This window comes from Lactuca serriola, chromosome 5 (genome assembly GCF_051521515.1).
Source record: "Lactuca serriola cultivar US96UC23 chromosome 5, Lser_US96UC23_V15, whole genome shotgun sequence".
Taxonomy (NCBI): domain Eukaryota; kingdom Viridiplantae; phylum Streptophyta; class Magnoliopsida; order Asterales; family Asteraceae; genus Lactuca; species Lactuca serriola.
The window spans coordinates 159,035,832-159,061,839 of NC_136412.1; the positions used below are offsets into that span (position 1 = coordinate 159,035,832).

The 26,008-nt window shown below is 34.1% G+C and overlaps 2 pseudogenes; one reads left to right on the forward strand and one right to left on the reverse strand.

Annotated features, from left to right (window-relative positions):
* LOC145053180 (uncharacterized) overlaps nucleotides 1–26,008 on the forward strand; it is a 91,235-nt pseudogene that overhangs the window by 24,400 nt on the left and 40,827 nt on the right.
* On the reverse strand, nucleotides 16,330–17,428 carry LOC145053167 (polyubiquitin-like; annotated as a pseudogene).

Below are 26,008 nucleotides of genomic sequence, written 5' to 3' on the forward strand. Positions count from 1 at the left end.
ACTTTCAATTGCGGGCCATGATTTTTTGTACTATAAGTGATTTTCCAGCGTACGGTAACTTGTCAGGATACAAAACAAAGGGTAAGAAAGCTTGTCCAGTTTGTGAAGATCAAACAAGCTCGATATGGTTAAAAAATTGCAAAAAAACTGTATACATGGGACATCGAAGATTCCTTCCGAAGAGTCACCGTTTTAGGAAGAAAACTATTGAGTTTGATGGAAGTATCGAGATCAGAACGATGAGGAAACGATTTGATGCATTTTCACGAGTTGCAAGTATAAATGTAGTGTTGGGAAAAAGATTTCGTGTTGATAAAGATGCCCTTTGGAAAAAAAAGTCAATTTTTTTTGAATTGCCTTACTGGAGACATTTGGATGTTAGACATTGTCTAGATGTTATGCATATTGAAAAAAACGTATGTGAGAGCTTGATATGCTTATTATTAGGTATGATGCATAAAACTAGAGAGTTTAATATCCGAAAGGACATGGTCGAGATGGGGATACGTGAAGATCTTGCTCCCGAACAGAGTGCTAACCGTGTTTATCTCCCAGCTGCTTGTTATACTACATCCAAAGAAGAAAAAATAAAGTTTTGTCAATGTTTACATGATATTAAGGTTCCATCAACTTATTCTGCAAACATTAAAAGATTTGTGTCGATGAAAGACTATAAATTGTTTGGAATGAAGTCTCATGATTGTCATGTTTTGATGACACATATGATTCCTATCGCAATTCGTGGAATTTTACAAGATGATGTACGACATTCTATCACTAAGCTTTGCTTGTTTTTTAACAACATTCACTCAAAGGTTATTGACATAGAAGATTTGGATAAATGGGAGAAAGACGTTTATGTTACACTTTGTGAATTAGAGATGCACTTTCCACCCTCATTTTTTGATATAATGGTTCACTTGATATCTCACATCGTACAAGAGATTAAGGCTTGTGGTCCCGTATTCTTACGGTACATGTACCCTTTTGAAAGATACATGGGTATCCTAAAAGGTTATGTAAGGAACCGTAATCGACCTGAGGGCAGTATTGTTGAAGGGTATACTTCTGAAGAGGTGATTGAGTTCTGCCAAGGTAATCCTATTAATAATATATTACAGTTATAAACATTTATAATATATTACATATAATATAATAATTTATTTTTTTATAGGCTATATGAAAGATGTCGAAAGTGTTGGTGTTCCTAAAACTCGTCATTCAGGTCGACTTGAAGGTAAGGGAGGAGTCGGTTTAAAAATAACCATGCCAACTTATGAAGAGTTACAAGTTGCACATTTAGTGGTCCTAAAACACATGAAATGTCTTACTCCATACATTGATGAACACATGGACATGTTGAAGTCGAAATACCCGGGCAAGGAACAAATGTGGTACATAAACAATCATAATAAACTTTTTTCAAGGTGGCTGAAAAATAAGGTAGCAGAAACTAATGTTGATGAAACTGTGAAAAGATTGGGACATGGGCTAGATTGTAGAGTTAAATCTTATGAAGGGTATGACATTAACGGGTATACCTTTTACACGAAAGATCAAGATCAAAAAAGTACAATGCAAAATAGTGGAGTTACAATGATAGCATCAACGACCGAATTCGACAGACGGGATCATGATACTTTGATAAGAATAGCCAAAGATTCTTATTACGGTGTTATACAAAATATTTGGGAGTTGAACTATTTTGACTTCGTTATTCCCGTGTTCAAATGCAAGTGGGTGAATAACCGTACAGGTGTTCAAGTCGACAAAGATGGTTTTACACTTGTCGACCTTACAACTAATGGCTATGCATCTGAACCATTCGTTCTCGCAAAACATGTCACACAAGTTTTCTATGTCAAAGATCCGAGCAAACAAAAAGAGCACATCGTCTTACAAGGTAAACGATGAATTGTTGGTGTTGATAATGTCGTTGATGAGGAAGAATACGACCACTTTGATGATCTACCACCATTTTCAGTCGGTATTGAACCTGATAATTACGATAATGTCGAACGCACAACATTCGGACGATCTAACATTGAAGGGACATATGTTGATTAAGGACATGATTGGGGTTTTTCTTATGCATTTTTTATTATTGCGATTACATGATTTTTGTATGAAATACTATCTATTGATAAGAGTAATTACAATACGGTCCTTATCTTTTGATAATTACAATGTTTCTATATTACCATCCATTAAAATGTATCAGTATGAGTGTAAAACTTTTACTTGTTCTGTTAATAAAATAAAAGAATGTAAAACTTTTACTTGACAACTAAGACTTTTACTTGCTCTGTTAACAAAATGGACAAATTCACTTTCAGAAAAAGGCAACCTAGTTATAATTTCAAAAACCGCCTCAACAAATAAACCGCCCTAAAATATATACAAAATAGCTTTAAAAAATATTTATAACAGCATCAAAAGATAAACAACATTAGAAAAACAAAAAACATTAAAAAAATCCTATAACCGCCTCAAAAAACACCAAAAAAATAGAAATAGCATCAAAAAATATAGTAACGCATCAAAAAATTATGGGATTATAATTGATGGCCTTAAAAAATAGAAAAAAGCATCAAAAAAAATTCAATAAATTACCAACCATTCGAACGAGAGGAACGCCAGGATGAATAAGGAATAATGAATGTCTAAATCACCATTAAAAAGAATAAAATGCTCTTTCAATTCATTAAATAAATCAACTTATTTTATCAAATATTACTTACTACCTCACATTAAAATTTAAGAGCTAGTGCCGTTTTTTTAAACTTTTGATCGTGGGTTACTGCATCGAAAACCCTTAATAGCATCAAAAAACCCTTCAAAAAAGTCCAGGATACCGCTTCAAAAAACCTTCCATAGCCTCCCCAAATTCCACACAAATCGCATCATAAAACCTAAAACCGCCCCAAATCATCTCTTTCCCTCTAAAATTTTAGTTTTAGCTTTCTAAAATTTTCATTGCGTGCCACCTCTTCTATGTTCCATAGCTGAATTCGTAAACCATTCTTTCTGTAAAACATCCATAGTCGACGCCATTCCGACCTCTATTCCGGCCGTCCCCGACGCCTAAATCGCTCCACAAGTCTCCTCGGTTTCAATACGTTGGCATTTTCGAGTTTCTTTGTCCAATAAGGTATGTATATATATCGATTTGTTTTCTTTTTATACCTTAGGAATCTGTAAGAATATGAGAAGTATATGAAAAGATGATGGTGAATCTTTAGAATATATGATAAGATGAACACGTGACTATAGTATTGATTTTCTTTTTGTCAAAAAGCGCTATTACTTTAGGTTATATTTAGGAATCTTTAGAATATGAGAACAAACTATATGATGTCGGGAATCTTTAGAATATGTTTAGAATATAAGAAGATGTTTTATTCTGTTTAATAAATGTAATATTTGGCCCACATATATGGGGTCTACCAATTTCATTGGATCTGTAACTTTTATGTGGATTATGTTTTTGTTTTTCTTGTAATATACTATTGTATTGGAATATGTTATACTCTAGTGTTTATCATATTCTAGTGTTTATCATGGATAAAATTATTTTTAATTTGTATAATGTTGTTAGGTTATAAAAATGGATGAGGTAAGACCAATAACAAGAAAAAGAGGTCAACGTGGTATTGCTGCATTCAAGAAAAATTATCGACCTGAAGAGTATAATGTTAAATTCAATGAGAATAATATCCCAAATGGTGGCATGTCAACCCAATTTATGTCTTGGTTTGGCATGAATGTTCAACATAGGTTTCCGATAGATGAAGATCCGGGTAAAGTTAAAGATAAATATTTTGAAGATTTATGGTTGGAAGCTAAGGTATTATATTTTAATTTATTACAAATATGAATAATTTGTTAGTTAGTTATTATGTTTAACATTTTTTGTCTTGAAATTGTAGAAGCAATGTAATATCGAGTCTGATGACATGAAAGATTATATGAAGAGGAGAGCTGTTACACTTGCATCAAATTTTAAATCAAGGCTAGTTTCAAATTTTGTAAATAATGAATTAGATGCATGTGCTGTATATACCTTTTACCTCGCGATGTTTGGGATAGATTCGTTGCACAAAAAACTACCCCTGAGTTTTTGGTATGTTTTAATTGTTTATTTATTATTTTTATTGATAATATTATTAGTATGTTTACAAATAATTAATAAAATTTTGTTGATATGTGTGTAGGCAAAAAGTGTAAAAGCTAAAAAAAATAGTGCTAAAAAGAAATCCCAAAACCACGTAGGACGAGGTGGATGGCCGGGTCTTGAAAAAAAAGCACCTATTATATGGCCTCAACTTGTAGCAAAATATGAGTTTCTAGAAAGCATACAAAATGAAAGGTCTAAGTTGTATTTAATGTCTTTCGCAAAAAAAGACAAAGAAACCAAGATGTATGATCTTCCACAAACGGCAATTGAAAATTTCAAATTTTTGGTAACAATTATGTTTTTTAAATAATGATACTTTGATTATTTTTAGTAAATAAATGTTACCAACTACTTTTTTTTATATAGGAACGAGAAGAGAAAAATATGATAGCCGATGGGAGCTATTATCAAAATGAGGAAGACCCGTTAGTTAGGCTTTTGGGGCCCGAGCACGGGGGGCGATCACGGACGGTATCCAATATCATTGGGCCTACCAAGGTTTCGGGTGGATTGTTTAAGAATGTGAAAAAAAGTCGAAAATCGATGCCGCGGGTCGACACGAACCAAACATTCCGTGAATCTAATGGTGTGTCCGATGGACGATTGGTAGAATATCCACCTATTGAGGTAATATATTTATAGTTTTTATATAAACTTATATTAGATTTATAGTTTTTTTTTGTATGATTTGTAGGTTATGACAGCATGTGATTTGCTATTAAAAGTTGCTGATACTGAGTTGAAAGTAGCTTCTGGTATGACATGGCCAACCTCAGAAACGGTTATACATTCAAAACCAGTAAATGAAGGTTGTGTTAAAGTTCAAGTTGATGAGATCGTAGAAATATATGAGAACTTGCCTGTGCATGCCGTAACACAAACGGATGAAGTTGAATTTGTTAAACATCTGCTTCATAGCATCGTTCAGTGGCCGAGATATGCATTAAAGGTATATTTCTATTTAAATACAAAAATATATTTTAATATAGTTTTATTTAAATATTGCAATCTATTTAGCTTGCGAACAAAACACCGAGCAAGTCAAATAGTGGTACAAGAATGGGCTCGAATCACTCCTCTCCACAGATACACGTTGATGACACTACAACCTCATTTTATCGTCCACAGGTAGTCATAGTCGACCGGTTCACTTTTATAAAATGTTGTTAATTTAGTTTTATTTGTTAATATTATAACAATTTGTTTGTTATTTTAGTTTGAGGAAAACCAATTTCCTTATCATCATCAAATGGATGCTAATGAACCTTTTCAAGGTGGTTTGGTTGATATGGTTAGTCTTAAGAAAACTTGTTTTATGTTTGTTTTTAGATGTTTAATGTTTGTATACAATCATATGTAGTACTAATGTTTTATGTTTGTTTTTAGATATTATCTATGAATCCACAACAAATTGATTTAAATGCACTCGGATCTGGGCCCGGGCCCAAGCTAGAACGTGAACGCAATCCCGATCTCGATCCCGATCCCGAACCCGATTCCGAACCCGAACCCGAACCCGAACCAGAATCTGAATCCGAACCCGAAATCGAACCATTTACATGTGTAGATGATGCTCTTTATATATCCTTGAGCAAAGTACAACAAAAAAGTCCTAAAATTCAAGCTATTGCTTTTCAAGTAGCAGACTTTTTTAAGAATGCACATGACACTTATATTTTTTCACCCAGAGGGATGTATCGCAACAAAGTTCGACTTCCCATCCTATATAGCGAGGTGTTACAGTTATTTTTAAGGGGTTGGCTTGATTATAGCATTATACATTGGTTTGCGATGTAAGTTATTATACTTTTAATATGGTATAATAACATTTAGATATAATTAATTTTACTAACATTGTGTAGTATATATAGGTGTTTTTCTAGGTCTCCCAATTCCGAATGCGCTTTTTTTGATCCGTTACGCATTGCAAGATTAGATACGCAAATAAGGTTTACGGCTGTCGCCGAACATATCGAAGAAGTATTTTCGTATCATGAAAGCAAAAAATATTTTATTGCTCCATATTTACAGGGGTATTTTTTTTCTTTCCATAATACATACGCATACATATACACACTACACGTATATGCTTTACTTGTTCTATATATTTTATTTTTGTAGTGACCATTGGGTTCTTTTTATCCTATGTCCGAATAGCAAATATGCTTATATTCTGGATTCTTCAAAAAATGATGAAAAGAAATCAGACGAGTACATTTTTACTTCTTTAATAAATAGAATTTTCCCGGGACAATTTCATAAGTGGGAAATGGTAAAAGTATGTTTTTTGTTGTTTTTTTTATCAATTTATTTCAAGTGGTTTGAAATATTTAATTGTGAATTAAATGTAGTGCTATAAACAAAAAGGTAGTTGGGAATGTGGATATATAGTGATTAAAGACATGCGAGAGTTTGTTGAGACCATTCAACATGATTTTCAAAATAAAGTAAGTGTCTAGTATATATTTAAAATATCAATTTTTCTATCTAGTTGTATATATATTTATATAATTTGTTTGTTTGTTGCAGTTTTAGAAAAAGAAGATGTTTGCTTCGCCTCATAAACTTGAAGATATGGTCTTAGAATTGATACCGCATTTGATTGGAATGGTGAATGATAGTCGGAAAAGAACTCAGTAAGAATTCATTAGGATGTTTTGTGTTTTATTATAACTAAAATTTAAACTATAAATTAATTGTTTTTTGTGTAATGGTGTAGTATTTTGTAATACCTTTTTGTTTATTGGTATTATTTTTTTTTGCTGCCATTGATGGCAACAAAATTGTGCTATTTAATAGAGCGTTTTTTTTTTGGCCTAAGGTGGTTCCATTTTCTAATGATGTTGACTGTAAGCATCAACAACTGATTTATGATATTTTATGTTGCCATTATTCGTATTGCAGCCTCAAAAAATAACTGCATCAAAAAACTAACAGCATCAAAAAATAATTCTATTTAGCATCAAAAAATAACTCTATTTTCTAAGGCTAACAACATCAAAAAATAACTCTATTTAGCATCAAAAAATAACTTTATTTTCTAAGGCTATTCAGTAACAGCATCAAAAAATAATTGTGTTTTTCTAATGCTGTTTAAGAACCGCCTCAAAAAACAAGCATAATTCATGAAGCTCTTTTTATATGGTGGTTTTGTACATTTTCTAAGGCGGTTGAAGAACCGTCTCAATAAACAAGACAGTTTTATAATGTTATATTTTTTGAAGCGGTTGAATAACCGCATCAAAAAATAAAATAAACCGCTTTATTAAACATCTTCTGTACTAGTGACTTGAGTTATCTATCAGATAAGCCCTCCTTATCTCAAATTTGTGGCTTGTATATAATCATAAAAACATGTGGGTATATACTATTCATATTTACAAATTTCAGTTTGCACAAAATTTCTTAGATACTTAATATATAAATTTGAAATCTATGTATTATTAATATATATAGAAAGGATTAGAAAAGGTATTGTGATTCAAGAATGTAATAATCGTTGTAATTTTAGCCCTTTGGTCTCTTCAATTTTTTGTTCATTGCATTCAAAAAATCCAACCCAACCAAAACCATTGATCAAAACCCTCATTATTCAGTCTGAACCTTCGCGACAGCATGCAATCTTGGTCAAAACTCTCGCCAGAAAAACCATTACTTATAGTTCGTAACGTCGAAACCAAGATTCATGGAAGGTATTCCTCGTGATTGTTCATGATTAGGGTTTAGGCCTAAGCCCTTTAGGGTTTAGATTAGATTTTTTATGTATCTCTATTTATACGGGGTTTAATCTCACTATTTTTCAATCGTGATTGTTCATGATTAGGGTTTAGGCCCAAGCCCTTTAGGGTTTAGATTAGATTTTTTATGTATCTCTATTTATAAGGGGTTTAATCTACTATTTATCAAAGAAGCAATCTATTATCTTGACTAGGTCTCCAAAAACCCTACCTAGCCATCATCATCATCTCCTTCCCAGCTCCTTTTTTTTTTCTTTTTTCTTCTGTCTTTCTCGATCAGCGCACTGACAATCTCATACCTTCTGGAAAAACCTTCCCCTTTAATCAACATAAACTTGTTGTTCCTTTAGTCTTGGATCTTGATCAAATGAATTTTGACCTCTGGCAAGAATTATTTGAAACCCATTGTATTGGGTTTGGTCTCGATATGATTAACATCTGCAACCTCCAAACAACAAAACAGCAGCTTCTTCTGATTGGGCTCGCCATGCATGAATCCATCGTGAAATCAAGGATCTACAGTACTTTATCTACATCTCTTCTTCAAATGGTTCTAAAGACAAAGAAGATTGTGTATGGTTTATGGCATAGTCTGGAAACCCTTTTTCGTGACAACAAGGAATCTGAGGCACATCAATTGGAGACTGAACTTCGCAACATAGCCATGGGGGATTCCTCAGTCTCCATTTACTGTGCTCGTAGCAAGAAAATCGTTGATCAACTTGAGAACCTTGGAGCCCCGGTTAGTGTTCGAAATTTGGTGTCTCATCTTCTCAGTGGCTTGTCCTCCAAGTTCTCATACATTGCCATCACCATTTGCCATACTGAACCTTTTCCCTCCTTCATGAAAGCCCGTTCTATGCTAGCTGTGGAGGAACAAGAACTCATGCACGATTAAACCAAGAACCACCTGGCCCCTTACACTGATCATTCTTCCTCCCCACAGGCTTTGGCAACTGATGGTACGTTCCAACACTCATCTCGTGGGGCTAATTCTTCGCATGGAAATAGTCAAGGTGAGGAAGTCGCTCTGCTGGTGGTCGCTCCGGCAGTGGACAACAGGCTTACCGGTCCCCTGCACAGTCACCTGGTTGGGCTTACGGGTGGTACCCTCTCCCTTCAGCTGATGCGACGTCCCAACATGCTTCTCGTGGCCTGCTGCCCAGCCCAGCATGCTTCTGCCGGACCCAACAATGCAGAAAATGAGCCTCATTATTTTTTTGTCCACCCACTGCCACGACTCTAGCCTAACAGGCTTTCGTCATTCCTTCAGCATCCCAACAACAACAATTTAGGCCTGATCAGCCCACTACTTTGCCCCAAATGTTCATCTCCATTCCAATGCAGATATTCTCTCTTCTATTTGTGATAATACAAAGTTTCCTAATTTTATTTTAGTAGGAGATGGATCTTCAATTCTTGTAAATAAAGTGGGGCACACTACTCTTCCGCATACTAACCCATACCGCACTCTCATTTTAAAAAAACATTCTTATTACTCCACAAATTATTAAAAACCTTATTTTTGTTCATTGCTTTACTTGTGACAATTTAGTTTCTATTGAATTTGATCATTTTGGTTTTTTCTGTGAAGGACCTCAAAACCAAGCAGACTCTCATGCAATGTGACAATACTGAGGATCTCTACCCTCTAACTACACCCAAACCTCAAACATTTGCTTGTCATCCTGGTCCTCAAGTTTTCAAGAAATTAGTTGATAGTCATTTTATTTCATGTTCCAATAATAAATTGCCAAACTTGTGTGCATCTTGTCAAATGGGCAAACATGTCAAATTACCTTTTAGTGCATCTAATTCCATTACTATAGGGCTGTTTGTTTTTTTTTTGTGAAGAGCTGCGCAACCACTTTTGTCTGCGCCGGGCAGACAACGCGCAGACATATGTCATCGTAGAGTGTTTGTCTTTTGGAAGTGCGCAGACCAAAAAACGTCTGCACGAGGTCTTCCTGGCGCAGACATAGACCACTGTCTTCAAAGGTCTTCAGACCTCATTTTAACCAAAAAACAAAAAAAAAGACCACCCGTTTTTTTTTTTTTTTTCTCTTTTTGCTGAAAATGCATTTTTAATATTTATGGAATGAAATTAAGTTTGAAAAATTAATTTATTTCAATAGCTGCAGACGTTAAAAACAAACAGTCTTCTTATTGCAGACTGCAGACATTTGGTCCACCTCTTCTGCCGCAGAGGCTTGCAGATATGGTCCGCAGACTGCAGACATTTTGACTTCAAAAAAACAAACAACACCTATGTCTCCATTTGAACTTGTTCATTCTGATGTTTGGACCTCCCTAGTCACTAGTATTGGTGGAATAAAATATTATGTCATATTTTTGGATGACTACTCGCATTACGTATGGGTGTACCTTTACGGGTCAAAGCTGATGTCTATACTTACATAATCTCTATTACGAATCCTTTGTGTACCTTAGTGTTCCTAGCTATCCACTCATTTTTATCAATCTACTTTAGGGTAATACATATGGTAATTGATAGTAAAAACCCCATAAAGTTGATCTTTTGAACCCGCATCAAGTTATGATCACTAATCAATTAATCTTGGGGTAAACAGTCTCTAATACTTATGTTTACTTTTCTTAACTCTTGCACATAGGAAATGAGATTCAATCTTTTACTTCAAATTGATAAGCCGTTTCTTTCACTCATATGACTCTCTAGTTTTCTTCATCAACCCCCGAATAATGAATAAAAAACAAAAATAGATATTCAAATCATGACACTTTTTTCCTAGAAAGAAAAGAAGTAGGGGGCAATTTATGTCTTAACAAATCACACGTAGAGATATTGATAACACACATAGAGTTAATGGTATTTCGTAACTAATTGATTGAGCAGCAACTCGTAGACCACCTAAAAAAGAATATTTATTATTTGAGCCATATCCTGACATAAGAAGGCCGACAGGAGCAATGCTTGAAATATCAATCCATAAAAAAAACACCGATACTGAGATCGGCTAGTACAAGGTGATAACTAAAAGAAATTACTAAATAACTTAATAAAATGGATATAACTGCTATAGATGGTCCATTACTAAATAAACGAGTATCTCCTCTAGATGGAAGAAGATTCTCTTTGAAAAGTAATTTGGTACCATCTGCTAGAGCTTGAAGAGTTCCCAAAGGTCTTGCGTATTCAGGACCAATACGTTGTTGTATACCCGCAGATATTTCTCTTTCTAACCAAACAATTACTAGTACACCTATTGTGATTTCTAATAGAAGAGTAAATATAGGAATAAGCATCCATATGATCCCATAGACCTCTTTTAAGGTTTCCAATATAGAAAAAGAATTGATAGCTTGTACTTATGTTGTATCAATTATCATTTTAACGATCAACTTCTCCCATAATGATATCTATACTACCTAGTATCGTCATAATATCAGTAAATTTCATTATTTTAACTAACTTAGGAAGAATTTGCAGATTAATAAACCCCGGTGGGCGAATTTTATAGCGCCAAGGAAAAACACCCTTATCTCCTATCAGAAAAATTCCGAATTCTCCCTTTGGTGCTTCGACTCTTGCATAAAGTTCTTGCTTCGACAATTCAAAAGTAACAGAAGGTTTTTTACTAATGAATTGATAGTTAAACTCATTTCATACAATATCTTTTACTCGATCAAAGCGACAGATTTCTAAATTTTCATAGGGCCCTCCCAAAATTCCTTCTAGGGCTTGTTGAATAATTTTTATGGATTCTGTCATTTCATTGATTCGTACTAAATAACGAGCTAATGAATCCCCTTCTTTTTTCCATTGGACTTCCCAATCAAATTCGTCGTGACACTCATAATGATCAACTTTACGAAGATCCTATTGTATTCCGGAAGCTTGTAGCATGGGTCCCGACAAACCCCAATTTAATGCTTCCTCTCCACCAATAATGCCTACTCCTTCAACTCGTTCTAAAAAAATGGGATTCCATGTAATAAGATTCTGATATTCAGCAATTCCTGTTAAAAAATAATCGCAAAAATTCAAACATTTATCTATCCACCCATGAGGTAAATCAGCAGCGATTCCACCAATACGAAAAAAATTATGCATCATTCGCATACCGGTGGCAACTTCGAATAGGTCATATATCAATTCTCTTTCTAGAAAAATATAGAAGAAAGGAGTCTGCACCCCAATATCTGTCATAAAAAGGCCAAGCCATAACAAATGCGCAGCTATACGACTTAACTCTAGCATAATGACTCTGATATAACTGGCCCTTTTAGGGACTTGAATATTGCCTAATTGCTCTGGTGCATTTACAGTTATTGCTTCTGTGAACATAGTAGCTAAATAATCCCAATGTATTACATAAGGCAAATATTGTATAATTGTTCGATTTTCTGCAATTTTTTTCCATACCTCTATATATATAACCCAATATTGGTTCATAGCCAATAACATCTTCACCATCCAGAGTAACAATGAGTCGAAGAACACTGTGCATTGATGGGTGGTGAGGTCCCATATTGACTATCATGAGGTCTTTTCTTGTAGCTGGTCCAGTCATAGGTTTTCCTGATTCATTCTTCCATGAATTGCTGAAAGCGAAAAGAAGTTCATCAAACTTTAAGCAATAATTCAAACTAACTCTTCAAATTAACGAGTTTTTCCCTCTCGAATATCCAACTAGCCTATTAACTCTTTATAACACGCTCTATTTTTTTGACAAATAAGCTAGCAACCATTGACGTTTTCCCAGAATTTTCCGCAGACCTCTCCAAGATAAATATTATTTTTGTGCAATTCCAAATGTGAAGTAAGTTTACGTATCTTATTGGTGAAACTTACTACTTGAAATTCAACAGATCCTCTGTTTTCCTTGTTTTCTTCTAATTCTTGAAAAATAATTGAAATAAATGAATTTTTTTTTACCATAAAATAATTTCACACTCCCCTTTTTACAGATACTTATTTTATTAAGTAGTAATAATAATGTCAGAAATTTTAATGTAGTATACACAATGATCATAATTTTTTTATAGACTCCTGATTTTATCAATTAGTAAATCCTATTTTGGAATTAATTTGTATAGTAAAAAGACGATACCAAATAGTTTAGTACGAAAATTCTATTGATTAATTTATAGCTTTAATTGATACAACATTTTTCCTATGTCATTTCCTTATTATTGCACTATCCTAGACTGGAATGTAATACAATGCATATGTTCATTTGGTTGCTTGCATATAACATGGATATATTTAGATCATGTACAGAACTGATTGATAGAACAACAAAATATCTAGGAAACTCAAAATTGTTAATCATGGATACATATATATATATATATATATATATATATATATATATATATATATATATATATATATATATATATCCTTAACATACTCAAACAACTCCCATTATTGGTATCAAACCAATAGCGATTCATACAAGCTAAATCTTCTAATCGATAATTAGGCCAAAAAAAAGAACTTGAATTTAATTAATTCATTTTTTTATATCAAAATCTTGATTTTCATCCAAAAATTGACTCCATTTTTTTATATTGTTCTCGTTGTAAACTAATGTGTTTCTATCCACACCAGTGTTATTCTTTAAATTCAAATTAAAAGAAATGAGAATTCTTAATTCTCTACGGCGTCTAGACGATAAATTTTTTTCAGGAACAAGCAAATCAGAATTCTTTTTGTCAATATTTTTAGCAACATTTTGTTGTTTTTGGTATCTTTGATTACTTTGGTGCTTACTTTTATGAACCAATGAAATACCTATGATTTGATACATAAAAAATTGTCCGTCATTTTTTAGAGATAGGCGGGCAGGTTCCAGAATTAATATTCCTGTTTTCATTAATTGTGTAAGATTTAAATGCCTACTCGTTATATCGAGATCCATTTCTTTCCTTTGAATACAGGATATAGTATTTTTTTTCTGACATTTATCAGGCTAAGTAGTAGACCATATATCTGGATATTATTTATTATTTTTTGATTCAATTGATTGACACGTCCAGCCCATCTTAATTGCAAAGGAAAATCTCCTTTAAGGAATATTTTTAGTTTTTTGGTGGATTCTAAAAAGTATTCTTCAATACTGTTTTGATTATTTAATTCAAAATATTGTTTTGAATTTGATGGGCTAAATTTGAAAAAAATCCTCTTCTTGCTTTCCCTTGATATTTCTCTTTATATTTATAATAAAGTCTCACAAACTTTGGAAAGGAAAAAACTTTTGGATTCAATATGAGGCAATTTAAGATTAAGATTTTTTCATTCATTCCCATCCAATCAAAAAATACCTTTTTGTAATTTATTTCCAAATTTGAATCAATCGGAAGATAAAAAAGACCATTATTATGAATTTTATCCTTTATTTGGTCCTTATTTCTAAAGTTGTTCATTTTCGTGCTATTATTCTTAACCAATTTCACACTGACATTAAAACCATATAATGTGACAATGGTGGCGAATACCGTAACACACAATTCCAACAACTTTGTGATCAAAATGGAATTCACATGCGTTTTTCTTGTCCTCACACATCTCAAGAAAACAGTAAATCTGAACGCATCTTACGTATTATAAACAATATTGTTCGCACCTTTCTCCTTCAAGCTCATCTTCCTCCCAAATATTGGGTTTAAGCTTTTCATAAGCCTGAATATCTCCTTAATATCCCTCCAACCACTACCATCCAAAATGACACTCCCTTCCAAAATTTATTCAACAAAACAACTAGTAGCCGAGTTACAGAGTGCACTCGATGTATATCCTACGATTTTCACAGACAGAATCCATGAATTGTGGACTTCATTGTCTTTCTTCGGACCGAGTGCACCAAAGAAACATTGGATGCTTATGCATGAAACAAGTATTCTGATTGCTAACAGGTTTGGTGTGGTCCTTACTTTCTTAACCAATCGTGGTTCATTAACTTTCTTTCCTCTTTGCAAAGGTCTGGAAGAATTTTTGGACCATCGGATTATTACAATATCAATCGTACATGGTAATCATTATGCTATGGTACAATTAAAAGAAGATTGTCCGATGCCTACCATTTCGGCTCATTAGATCCGCCACAGAGCCCCGTGTGCAACTGGATGGGAAACAATGTTTATGTCACGTCTGCAAATTTATAGACAACTGAAACCTTGTAATCGTGGTTTTATAACTATAGAAGATTGTTAAAGAATATTATTTATGTATTATATCTGAAGATGACTTTATTAAATTAGATGATTGTTGTTGAATCAATTTTCATTTATTAATAACGTATTTATCATATTCATTATAATAACTTTTTGTTTAAAAAATCAAAAGTAATAAGTAATCATAATATGTATTTCGAACACTTCTTGGTTTATGTGGCCACAAACCATAAAAATGTGTCCCCCGTTACAACTATAAAACAAGAAAAGCTTAAAAATATATAAATTTTAGAATAGATTTAGTGGGTAGATAAGTAAAAAATTATATAAATTTAAAAGTGGATTTAGTGAATGTACGAATAGAAGTTCAAAAAAAAGATATAAATTTTATCGATTATAATATTTTATAATTGTATTGCATGAACAAATTTATGAAAAAAAAAAGGTTTTAAATTGATACAAATAATTTTTAGGGACTAAATGTAATATAAATTTTTAGGGACTAAATTTAATATAAATAATTTTTAGGGATTAAATTTTGAACAATGTTGAAAACTAGGAGATAATCATAATTTAAGGGGTTGGCTAAAGAGACATCCCATTTTTCTATTTAGACACCTATTTGATTTTTAAGTTTTTTTTATTGGTTGAATTTGCATTGTTTTCTAAAAAAGACGATTATAACTAGTTATCTATAGGTTGATTTTTGATAATGTCTAAGGAGTGTCTTAATAGCAGCACTCAATTGGATCTAAGGTTGTCTAAATAGCCAAATGGGATGTCTTTTTAGATTTTAGACCGGTTTGCATCCCTATTCTAAAATAGCAACCACTTGACATCATTTTCCTTTTGGATGCCATATTTGGTCTTTTTCGACTACATAGTATTTGCAGGATGCTGTAACACCTATAATTTAGTACAATAAAACTTTAAAGCCATTGCTTATCAACGTCTCATATCGAGTACACTTCACGAAAACACAAGTATTGTTACATTCATCATCAAGGTCCTTCATTTCCCAAAGACTAATCTATTTTCAGCTAAAAATGGGATTTATTTGCTAGCCAATACGTTAAGACATAGTTCCATGGCTACAAATTCACAAGAACAATGACATGAAATCAAGCAGCAGCATCATTAGTATGAGCATATCTAAAACATATACTAAACAAGCCTCTGGTTTACCCTTGTGTGTATATGTAAATCAAAAAAGAATAATCACCAGCAAAGACACACATATAAATAATTTCTTAAGATTTATATCCTAGAAGACATAATTCCAGATTTAAGGAGAAGGTTTAGAGCAGACTCCTCCTGAATCTTATAATACGCCAGAGTCGACTCATCCATTAGCTGTATACCATTAAAAATAAGCATCTGCTGATAAGGTGGAATGCCCTCTTTGTCTTGAATCTTTGACTTCACATCACCAATGGTGTTCGAACTTTCCACCTCTAACGTGATGGTCTTCCATGTCAAAATCTTAACAAAGAGCTGCATGCCTCCCCCATTCTCAGAACCATATCCAATGTAGAATCTTTATCAATGTTATAATCAGCCAAAGTTCTACTATCTTCGAGGTTCTTTGTAGTGGAATTCCCTCTATAACCTGCATCCTCTCCTTCAAACTATGAATGGTTGTGATAGGCCCCTTCGTCAGGGCGATGGTTTTCCCTGTCAAAGTCTTGACAAAAGCATGACTCATGACACCTCCGTACAAACTCAGCAAAATGTGAAGTGTAGATTCCTTTTGAATGTTCTACTCTGCCAAACTTCTACCATTCTCCAAAGCCCTCCCAGCAAAGATCAACTGACATTGATCCCGTTCAATATTCTCTTTCTCCTGTATCTTTGCCTTCCCATTATAAACAGTCTCCGTTCTCTCCACAAGTATTTCCTCCCAAAGTCTTCACAAATATCTGCATATCACATCTTCCAGTTTTCAGAACAAGGTCTAATGTAGATTCTTTTTTGATATTATAATCCTTCAAGGTTCTTTCCAGCAATCATCAAACTTTGTTGTTGCCATGGAATCCCCTCTATATCCTGAATTTTTACCTTGACATTACGAATGGTTTCCAAGCTCTCCACCGCTATGGTGGATGGTCTTCTCTGTCAAAGTCTTCACAAAAATTCGCATATCATCTCCAAACTTTAAACTGAGGTGCAATGTAGGATTATCTGGTAAGTAGTAATCCTTCAAAGTTCTAGGACCCTGCGATGATCAAATGCTCTTGATGTATACTGGAATCCCTTCCTTGCCATGAATCTCGGCCTTCACTTTACCAATGGTATCCGTGCTTTCAACTAAAAGAGTTATGGTCTTGCTCATTGGCATTCTGACAAAGATATTCATTCCGCTGAAATGAAGAAGTACAAGATGCAGAGCTTTCAACTAAAAGAGATGGTTGAGGAAGGATATTAAGGTAGTCTTCTTCTAAGAAAGCGTTGTGATGAATTTATAGGTGGGGGAGGATGAGGTGTATTGAAGAATTCTCCTACCAAACATCGAAATACAATTCAATTCTGACGCTTCGATTCTACACCGTCTCTCTGTATTTCTTCTCCGCATTTCCAATGCTAACGTAAAAGAATATATTCGATGGAACAAAAGGACGATAAAGTTTTATTATTATAAAAATTCAACTGGAACATGCATTTTATAATATTGCTAACATGTTAATAACAAAATTATATCTTCTTTTAATTATAGTATTATCTTATTTGAAAAGTACTTACGTCTTAATGTTGGTCCATCAATCATACGTTGTTTTTATGTTAAATGTTAATATTTTGCTATATGTTGTTATGTTCTAATATAAAAAGTTAAACGGGAATATGAATTATGAAGTTAATTAACTTTTCGGTATGTTCAAATCTGGGTAACTATATTTTTTTTTGTACATATCTAGGTAACAAACTTTTTGGAAGTGTTCACATATAACAATTACACCTGTTATAGCAGGTTAAATTCTAGATATGAACGCTTTCAACAAGTTCGTTACCTAGATGTGTACAAAAAAATAGTTACCCAAATATGAACAAAAAGAAAAGTAAAAATTAAATTACATGAATGATCCCTATGGTTTGGGGAAATTTGTGTTTTTGGTCCCTAACTTATTTTTTTTTTAATTTGGATGTTCCCTACTATTTATTTTTGTTGCGTGTTTGGTTCCTGTCTTACCTATAAAGACTTACCTATAAAGGCTATTGTGCTCTTATTAATTTATCTTTTAATTAATTTTTTTATTTATGTATTTATTTTTTCACATATTTAAAAAAATTAATCGACCAACATATTTGTATCTCCTCGGATGATACATACTGTTTATTTTTTAACTAATTAATTTTTTTTAACTCGGATGGTCCCTACTGTTTATTTTTGCTACGCGTTTGGTCCCTGTCTTACCTAAAAAGACTATTTTGCCCTTAATTTTTATATTTATGTATTTATTTTTTATATATTTAAAAAAATTAATATACCCCACATATCTATATCTCCTCACTGTAAACATGAAACCACACTTGATAAATTTAATTTGGGTCTTACCGGTCACCATCCCATCTCTCATCCTCCTCAACTTCTATTTCTTTTCCATCTTTAGTAACATCGACGTCTTCACCATCCTTTTTTTTTTTACTTCAACTCTAGCGAACCAATACTATAGTCTACTGTCTCTTCATCTTTAGTGGGTTGTGGTGTTGATTCGACGGAGTTGAAGGATCGAAAAAAGAAGTGATGATGAAGACGTCGATATCACTAAAGATGGAAAATAAATAGAAGTTGAGAAGGATGAGAGATAGGATGGTGAGGAGATACAGATATGCAAGGTCTACTAATTTTTCTTATATATATAAATCATAAGTACATAAACAAGAAAATTAATTAAAAAAATAAATTAATAATGACACAATACTCTTTTTAGGTAAGACAGAGACCAAGCGCGTAACAAAATTAAACAGTAGGGACCATCCAAGTTAAAAAAATAAATTAATTAAAAAATAAACAATAGAGATCATCCGAGAAGATACAAATATGTGTGGTCTATTAATTTTTTTAAATATGTAAAAAATAAATACATAAATAAGAAAATAAATTACAATAAATTAATAAAGGCACAATAGTCTTTTTAGGTAAGACAGGGGACAAATGTTCAACAAAAATAAACAGTAGGGACCACCCAAGTTAAAAAATAAGTTAAGGACCAAAAACACAAATTCCCCCAAACCACAAGGACCATTCGTGTAATTTAATTTTTACTTTTCCTTTTGTTTATATTTGGGTAACTATTTTTTTGTATACATCTAGGTAACGAACTTGTTGAAAGCGTTCACATCTAGGATATAACCTGCTATAGCAGGTCATAATGGTCATATGTGAACACTTTCAAGTTCCTACAAGTTTATTACCTAGATGTGTACAAAAAAAAGATAATTATCCAGATGTAAACATACCGAAAAGTTTATTACCTTAATAAGTCATATTCCCAAAGTTAAACACTATGACACCACATGTGGACATGTTTGGTGTTTATCGTAAGGATTAGACCAAATATATTTTGGGTACAACAAAATGAAAAAGCGGCCTATTAAATACACAAATATAATTAAATGATTTATATATATCCATTTATTTAATGCAAAATACTTATTCCAAAGTTTTTAAAAGAAAAATAATTAATAACAATATGAAGTTCAACATTGTAAACGCTTATGTGAAATTTGACGTTTAAATCCTACAGATGATTCGGGCTAGTATGCCGAGTAAGATCTTGACCAGGATTATGTTCAAGATATCCGAGGCTTTTTATATTTTTGTCTACCTCTTAAATCTAGGTATTTACACTATCAACAAAGACCCGGTAAAAATCGTAAGTACTATAAGAAACGTGAAAAAAAAATACTCGGTCATCCGGGTTTTTAGGATGAAGGGAGTCTCATCATCAAAAACCTAGGAGTAGAAGATAATGTCGAGGTTCTAGGGATTTAGCTGATAGGCATTATGAATAGGGTGTTGCTAATAAGACACCTCTTTGCACCCCATTGACCACTTTTTAAAAAGTCAACCAATAATTAACTGCTTATAATCAGTTTTTCCGGAAAACAATGCAATTTCAGCCAATAAAAAATTTTTAAAAATTAATTAGGTTGTCCATATTGCAATATAGGGTGTCTTTTTAGCCAACCCCTTTCTTAAGTGTTGTGTAGTAAATCGTTTCAGTGTGAGATGTATGTTTGGAAACAGGAAAATCCTTTATTTTCCTAAACGTATAAATGTAGTCTTTAAATGTTCAAGACCATAAACTGTAAGCACCATACCATGCTCAAAATGTTGTTGTCTTGTCTTATTATAAAAATAAACCTATATGAAGTTCGTTGAGATGCGTAAAAGTAAATCATAATACTACTTTTCCCGTAAAGATATGATACTGCATTAATCGTATATTAGGTGAGTATTCATAACCATACTATCATATTTGCCTGGATGCGACTCTCTTCTGGCGTCGAGACTTTACGACACTTGTCATATCGCGAAATACAACTAAAAGTCAGGGTGCGGGATCATTAGTCCCGTATAGATCTATACACACTTGCCACGTTCTCCAAACGTGGGATTCTGGTTATAAGACTGGACTTACTGTAATATCCCTATTGGGTATAGTAAAGATGTTGTCTTACGAATTCTCAATTATGTATCATAAGTGTATGTTTGTTTCCGCAAAGTATCGTTTTTCAAAGTATTGCCAAAAACATACTATTAATGTATATATTCCCGTGAATATAAAATATTGTAGTTGAAATGCTTTCTGTTGGTATGAAATCGTATGCGTATTTATAAGTAAAACACATTTTTATTTTAAGCCATATTGTATCCCAAAGTGGGTAAAGTAATGTAAGTTGTTTATATGTTAACTAAACCATTCGGTAGTTGTAAGAACATCATGCAACGTATACTCAAAAGTTCGATGTTTTCATGTGAGTAAGGTTACGTTTTTACTTGTATTCTCCCCCGTATAGTGATAAAAGCCTTTTAAAAGCATTTAAAATGGTAGAAAAGGGGGTATGAACTCACTTGTTTGGGTTGGAGAGTGTGAGACGAGAATCGAGCAGAACTTCAACTGCGGAAAGCTGCGTCTTCGGATTTCTCGGGGATCTCGGTAGCGTAAAACCTTCGTCGGGGATCGGTTATGCAATCGAGGGCGTCGGGATAGCCTCTGGAGCTCACAAGAGAGTAAAAGTGAGAGAGAGTTGAGTGTTGAGTGCCAAAAACCAGGAGCTTATGCATTCTATTTATAGTGCTAAAGCACCCCGTACGTTGGGCGTACTCTAAGGGAACGTTGGGCGTACTCCGGAGTCATCATCGCTTACGACTCAAGCCTAGCTAGCCTGTTAGCCGATTGGACGCGATACTGCGTCTGAGTACCATGGGCGTAACCCAATTTACACTGGGCGTAAATTGGATTTCCATCTTTTAAATTCTGAAACTTTCGCGTACGAGCTCTTTTTTTTCGCGTTCTTTATATCCACGCGTAGGTGAGACTGTGCTCTACAACTTTCATTTGGATTCCGTCAGCTAGTTTTGACTTTGTTTTTAATAATATATTTTTAATAGGCCGGGACTGATAAAGTCCGTTAAAAATCCATAACTCCTCTATCTGATGTCCGTTTCAGTCTGTCTTTTTGTCGTTGCGATGCTGATGTGTGTAAAACCAACTAGTTTTAATCTTACTAGCTTAAACACAAAGACGAACACACGAAAGGCAGTGTACCTATCGATTAGCAGTTTAGTTCAGGTAAGTAGGGTATCGAATACAGGGAACGTTAAACAATTAAAAGATAAGCTAATATTATCTAAATAAAACAAGTAATAGAAAGGAGGTTTCTCTAGTTTTGCAAGACTAGAAACTTAAACAATTAACTAAAACTTAAACTACGAAACTAAGAGCTAAGCAAATAAAAATCACCTAAATTCAATAATAAAGAGGACTTCTGTTTAGGTTCGACTCATTTGTTCCCATGGATGATTTCAATGTATCGGATTAATTCTTCATTGGCTACCGACTAAGATGATTAGTTTCACGTTCGTTATTACTAATCCTTAGGAAACAAATTAACTCAAGCAGTGGCCAGTTGTCTAAATTAACGGATTTCCTAGTTATTGATTCGGGTTAAATAAGACTTGTAATGGTTAATTAAATTGGCCGTTCAATTAACCTCTGGCTGATGTTCATCAAACAAGCTCACACATTAACTTACCTATCTTCTAGTTAATTCTAGTTTCACATTCGCTATTCCTAGACATACAACTATGTGCTCACAATAAATCATATAAAATTAATAACTATGAGATGTTCATACAACTTAATTACTGATTTATTAACAGAAGAATAGTTATTGTTAACACATAAGGTTCTTTAACAAGCTTAATAAAACATAATCACCAATTAAAATTAATCCTAATCAAATAATCAATCCATGTTCACAAATTCATCTACCTAAACAGAAGTTATTAGTCTTAGCTCATGATTACAGCAGAAACAAGCTCAAAAACGAAATCAATTGGTAAAAACATAGTTCACACAAGAGATTAGGTAGGAGTAAACTTGATTTGGACTTGATTCTCCTTAAAATTGAATGTAGGGTTGACTCCTTAGCTTCCCACGCTCCAACAACACCTTTAGTCGACAATTGGCCTCCAAGGGTTCATCTATATCCTAGGGTATCGATCTGAAAGTCCCTTTATATAGATTTTCACAAAACAGGGGCTACTTGGCTAGTCCAGTGACCTACTCGGCGAGACCGTCACTTAAAACCCGTGTACGGCAAGTCAGCGCGTCTAGAATCGCGAAAGTTCGAAGTGACTCATCGAGTTTATGGACTACTCGTCGAGTCCGTTTGGAATCAGCATTTTCTCAAAACACAAAAGTCGTCTGAAATTGTGTCTAGTTTTCAGAAAATTTTGAATCCCGTCAATCGGAGTTACGGTTCATGAGATATGGCCAAAACACTGACGAGGGGTCAAGGTGTCCAACAACATCCTTCTTTCTTCAAAATCCATGATCCAAGCTTCCAATCGCTAGTTCCGCTTCCTTTTCCATCCAAGCATCCATGCCTTGGGCGTCATATCTCGTGTGGTTGACAACTCTAAATATGTGGGAAAAAGCATCTTGGAATCGCCTAGAAATGGTCTTCAAAAATATAGCCAATCGTTGCCTTGAATTGAATCAAATCATCGACTCAAAGATAAAAGAATGAGCAACTCGTCGAGTTTTATGTGGAGACTCGCCGAGTTGAATCGTCATATGTGCAGAAATCGTGAATTTTCGCTGGAACTCGTCGACTTGTACGGGTGCACTCGACGAGTTTTCGGCTCTGATCATGCAAATTCTTCTTTCTGCTTCAGGTCTGTTTTTGAGGTCACAGAGGGTATTAAGGTAATACACCTCCATATATTCTTCAGTGACGAAACTCCTTATTAACCGTTAAAACCATCGGACTTATAAAATCACTCAAATCTTCCAATCTTCTCCTCTACGACTCGACCCCTCACTTTATTTCCTCACGCTTTATTCGGTCATTCTATCCCTCACCCTATATTCTGAGAAGATTAAAAACAAATACCAAGTAATAATAAAAAACATCAAAATAAAAATCCTAAATTATCCCTAAATACTAGAAGTTTAGAAAGAAAAAGAAAAACAAACTCTAATGACGGGTTGCCTCCCGCAAGCTCTTCTTTTTGTGCGAGTCTTTAGCTGGACTCTCAACTTAATAAACTTCCAATAAACTCAATGCTAATCCATCCGTTGCATTAAATAATTTCTTTGGACCAATTTGTAAAATTCGACTCTTTTCTTCTAAATTGGCCAAACGAGCTTGAATTCATGAAACCCAAGAATCTTGACAAGGGTTGGAACCAGTTGGATACTGATCATAAATGGATCGCACTTCAGAACTTTCTCCAAAGTTGGAATCGTCACCCCATGCTTTGAAACACAAACCGGAAATACAGGGGGCCATGTCGTGGTAATGGTCAAACCACAGGTTGGTTCCTGCAATTCAGCTTGTTCTTGTTCGTCTGACCCCTCTGCCAGCAACCTTTCCAGCTCCTCCAAATCTCTTTCTGAATTAAATTCTTCATCTTGTAACTTTAGCTCTTGTGAATCAGATTGTTCTTGATCGTTAGACAAGAAGTTATCTAACCATCTTCCAAATTTCTTCAAATCATCATCTGAGTCATAATCCTCATCTTCCTGCTCAATTTCCTGCATTACTTCCTCAAGAAAAGCATCAAAAGCATCGAGATTTGGAAAATACATAATAAAATAAAAATAAATAAAAATAAAAAAATCTAATCAATAAAGAAAAAACGATAACAATTAGCAAATAAAATTAACATAAATTATGTTTTCATGCGTTACTTCCTCAAGAAAAGCATAAATTATGTTTATTTTTTGTTTATTATAGCATCTTACATATCACTTAGCATGTCTAGAAATTACATAATCCCAACAAGTCTAGGTTAATAGCAATGTAATTTGATTATGTGTCAAAACAAAGAAATAATTCAAAGTAAAGATTTACGATTTTAGTAATAGGTCCGCATGTCAAAACTCAGTAGGTTTTTTAAAAATAAAATTAGCAATGTCAATTACAATTTATTATCAATATTATTTTAGTTTACCAACTCTATATTACACGAATCGTATGTTAATCCTCAATTCTAATAAAAGACTCATGTACTTTCCACTTTTTATTTTTTAGACCTCAATTTGCCACGTGGCTTCTTAATATTCCACCTTCTGCTTTTTTTTTCGCTCAAATTCAGCATCACGTTTATGGTTCCTCCTCTCTAGCTTAATGTAACACCTAGAATCAGGAAGACCAGGAAAGGAAAGAAAAGCCCTAAGTCAAAGGAGTCAACTCGTCGAGTCCAAGGAGGAACTCGACGAGTCAGAGCGTGACCTGTGTCGCGGATTATGTGACCGACTCGGCGAGTCGGGGAGACTGACTCGGTGAGTCTGGTCTGGGTTGGGAAACCCCAATTTCAGGACTTGGGACCCTATATAAGCATCTCATTCTCATTTCTAGGGTTTCATTTGCAGCCTCCATTGTCCAGAGGCGAAACCCTAGCCACCCTACTTCATTCTTGAGCTTATGTGAGAAGATTAAGGTCCCTTTTGAGTGCATCTTGAAGGCTGGAGGAGAAAGGAGCAAGGAAAGGAGTATAGATCCAGAGTTTGGATGTCATCTCAGATTATTTGAAGGTATGGAGCTCATACCTTGGTTATTAATCATCTAGATCCCATTCTTTGCTAGTATCTTGTCACTTTTGGGACCATTCCCAAGGCCAACACGAGTATTGAGCCTTTGAGGATGAATATAGATTAGATCTGAGCATTTCTGAGCTCTAGAAGCTCTGAGTGAGAAGCTTTACTCAACTATGGATTCCTTTAATGACTTAGACCTCCATTGTAGTTTAGATTAGGGTGTTCTAGCCTCATAACACCTTGCATGCGCGTAAAGTTAGCAACTTTACGTGCAAAGCTAGCATAAGGAGTCCAGATCTATGAGTTGGAAGTGTTGGAATAGACTGAAATCGACATAATAGAGTTGTCACAAGGAGGAATCGGTGAGTCAGCTCATGGACTCAGCGATTCGGGTCGAAAAACCCAAACCCTTCTGTTTATGAGTCGGATCAGTGAGTGAGGTTAGGGAAGGACTCAAACAGTCTATGCTCGTGATGGACATGAAGATCATGTTACTCGACGAGTTCAAGGGGGAACTCGGCGAGTCCAAGACAATCCCCTTGGGCAATGAAGATGGACTCGACGAGTTGGAAGAACAACTCGGCGAGTCGGTTGAAGACAGTCCCGAAGTGTTAGTTAAAGGAGAACTCGTCGAGTTCTCGCTAGACTCGACGAGTGGGATCGGG